Source organism: Microtus ochrogaster, chromosome 1 (assembly GCF_000317375.1).
Source record: "Microtus ochrogaster isolate Prairie Vole_2 chromosome 1, MicOch1.0, whole genome shotgun sequence".
Taxonomy (NCBI): domain Eukaryota; kingdom Metazoa; phylum Chordata; class Mammalia; order Rodentia; family Cricetidae; genus Microtus; species Microtus ochrogaster.
In genome coordinates this window covers 55,326,674-55,330,277 of record NC_022009.1, presented here as the reverse complement: position 1 = coordinate 55,330,277, position 3,604 = coordinate 55,326,674, and positions in this window count along the sequence as shown.

The window sequence follows — 3,604 nt, the reverse complement described above, 5'->3', positions numbered from 1 at the left end:
GAGAGAGAGAGAGAGAGAGAGAGAGAGAGAGAGAGAGAGAGAGAGAGAGAGAGAGGGGGGGGGTGCTTATTTCTTCGATCCCGTGGCAGGACAGTACCTCATGACAGGAACATGAACATTTGGCAGAGGAAATTGTTTTCACGGCAGCCAAGGAGCAATTAAAAAAAACAGCCAGAGTTCCAACTTGAAGGACATACCCAAATGACCTAATTTCCTTCCACTAGGCTTTGCCTCTTAAGGTTTTTACTACATCTCAACAGCATCATAGGCTAGAGACTAAGTATTGAATGAAGGCATCTGCCACAGACCCTTTCAACCTACAGCAGCGTCTCGGCAAGCATTCTACGGGTGCTGGTAACTAACTTACGGCACGGCCTCACCTCAGCTGGCGTTTCATGCCACACATGTGGCCTGTCATGGATGTGTGAGACTGGTGGTCACTTAGCATGGTTGCAAAGGGTCTCTATTTCACCTGAACTTCAGGCGAGATGTTTTAATGTTTTTAAAACAACTAATCCGACGTTCAGTGCATAATAAGAAATAAGCAGGACTATGGGCTGTACATTCAGGATAATCGACCTCTGTAATATAATTTTCCTCTTCCAGTTCCAATAATGACTCCTAAGGAACTGGTGGATTATGGCTTTTGCTTCTGTCTTAATTGACGTCATTCAATGTTTAATAAAAAACGTTTTAGTTCATAGTTTCTTTAAAATATTACTTCCAACTTTTATTTCAAATACTCCTCAAAATGGTTCCACCCTTCCATCACAGTTTGCCTATAAATTGTAGTATGAAGTAGTTTGTTCAGCAAAGGCTCATGTGTTTACATAAAAATAATGTAGAAATTAGGGGAGAACGTCAAGTTCGTACTATTATAGCTAATAAGAAAATTGTAATGGTAAATATGGAAAATCATTCCATGCTCACTTTTGAGGTAAATCTAACTACTCAAGTCTAATCAAAAGGCATAAACATGCAATTATCTATATCCATATAAATATATATGATTATACAAAGTGGCTCAATCTATGTATATCTCTACATATTTGAACTATGCAAATAAACCCTGTTATAAAATAGACATGCTAGTAATACATATAATAAATGTTAATAATTCAGTTATTTTAACTTCTTAATATTTAAGAGTAATTTGGGGAAAATATAATCTGGAGGAATCACTTCAGGAAATATTACTGGTAAATGATGAATTCATATATTGCTTTTTCTTAGAGAACATCCTATTTAGGAAGCAGAATTACTGTCTGCTTCAGTCGACCTTCTTGCTTCCCTAATACAGCGGCTCCTGCTCACCTGTCTCTTGTCATGACTGCTGTATTTGCTGTATTAGCTGTTGTCAATGATAATGATCATAACGACAACAACGATAATAATTTGCTTTTGTTCTCTTTTTTGTGTTCGGGTTTCTGGAAGATGTCCACAGAAATAAAGCAGTATTTTGAAAGCAAATTCCCACAATTAATCACACTTCAAATCTCACACACATACATACACACAAGTTAAAATAATGTTTATTGTGCTGTTAGTCTTTGAAATGTGAACACAAGTGCCATTAATAACCACTGCACTTAGGTAGAACTTTACCATCCAATTTGTCTTTTTAATAAATTATTTAAATTCAGTTTATGTGCATTGGTGTGTGAAGTTCTCAGATCCCGTGAAACTGGACAGTTGTAAACTGGCATGTAGGTCCTGGGAATTGAACTCAGGTTTTCTGAAAGAGTAACCAGTGCTCTTAACTGCCGAGCTATCTCTTCAGTCCCCACATCCAATTTGTTTTATGTTATCATCTCCCAGTACAACACTAGTACTTGCTAATATACATGGCTGTGGATGTCAACAGTTAGATAAAAAAATAGATGTCCAAGATTGTTGCTATGAATTTTCAGATTAAAGTAGCAAGTGACTCGTGGAACAGGTATATAAACAAATTAACACTGAGATTAATTTTACCAATACTAAATGGCAAAGAGAAAACTTTTGAAACAGAGAAATACTGGCAGATTAAAAATAAGAAGTAGGATGATGGAAAACCTCAGCAAATGCTTAGAGGTCATACATTCATGGAGTTGTACCTCGGTGTTCTCAGAAACAATATATATCAATTCATATTTCTGTACCAAATAAATCACCACCCCAGAGTGGGCAAAATTAACAAATTTTTTTATCAACAAAAAGCAATAGAATTTACTTGACCTACATCCATGCTCAAACAACTTCCACGAAGGAGACACTTTAGAAAATAAAGCCAGTTGGTCTTGGTGGCTCATTCCTGTGATCCTGGGTCCTTGGGAGACCCAAGTAGAAGGATTTGGAGTTTGAGGAAAGCCTGCACTACCTAGTAAGTTGGAGTCCAGCCTGAGTAGCTGAGATAAGACCTTGTCTCAAAAACTAAACAGCAAAAAAGATAATCTGAGTAAATTGAGAGCATGGGGACCATGGGAAAGGGTAAAAAGGGAGGACAGAGGAAGGGAGGGGAGCAGGGAATATGTACAGCTCAATAAAACCAATTTAAATTTTTTTAAAAAATTATGACTATGCAATAAACATAAATACTAATAATACAAAATGCAAGAGTTTTTTAATGTAAATGCAAGAGGGGAAATTATTCTAAAATATTTAAACTCAACATTTGACTAAGAAAGTGGGTGATTAGTGTTAAAGTATAATCAGTTTTCTTTTTACTGCAATCCTGTCCACCTCCAGAAAAAAAAAAAACAACCAACTTCAGACTTAATATGCCAAGTATGAACGTTAAAATTGTAAAATGCCAAAAAGTAAAAATATATAATCAATAAACAAGTAAAATGAATATGTAATTGGTCCAATCCAACTGAAGGAAGTGGGTGAGGAGACCTAATAGAAAGGCATAACTGACGGAAGAAGGAAACATAACAATTATCATGATAAGCAGAATAAAGTTATTAGTTAAAGGTAGGTTTTCCTGCTAAGCACGGTGGTGCATACCTGTTATCCTAGCACTCAGGGGGTTGAGCAGGAGAATCTCAAGTTCAAAGCCAACCTGGGCTAATTTTAAAAGGCCTGTTTTACTAATTAAAAAAACTACAAAGGGTATTCTCCAACGAGAAGAAGAAAAAAGCCTCAATTTTAATACATAAAAAACCCAAGAATAATCACAGGGTTTTTATTAGTCTTCTTTCAAATTTATAAATTCACTCAATCTCCTTTTAATTAAATATGTTTATAAATTTAAAAGAAAATGAAGAACATTTTGGACCTTGTCCAAGACCTGAATGAATACTAGGTATGGTGACATCACACAGTGCAGCCATGAGTGCTTATGCTTTCTTGATTATTTTTTTGTCCATATAAATATACCAAGACTCTTGCAGAAATGGATAGAAGCAGTGAAAGTGACCATTAAAACACCTGCCCAGAAGAATTTAGGTTGTAATGTGAGAAGCAGTTGGTGAACGGAATATTTGTTTGCCTTTCATTTTACATCACGGGTTAAACAACATTTTTTATCTGACCTGAGATCAACAATAACAACAAAAATATCTAATGAATGCTTCACAATGGCTCTGTTTGATATTATATTTTATTTTAAATGTGTTTTTGT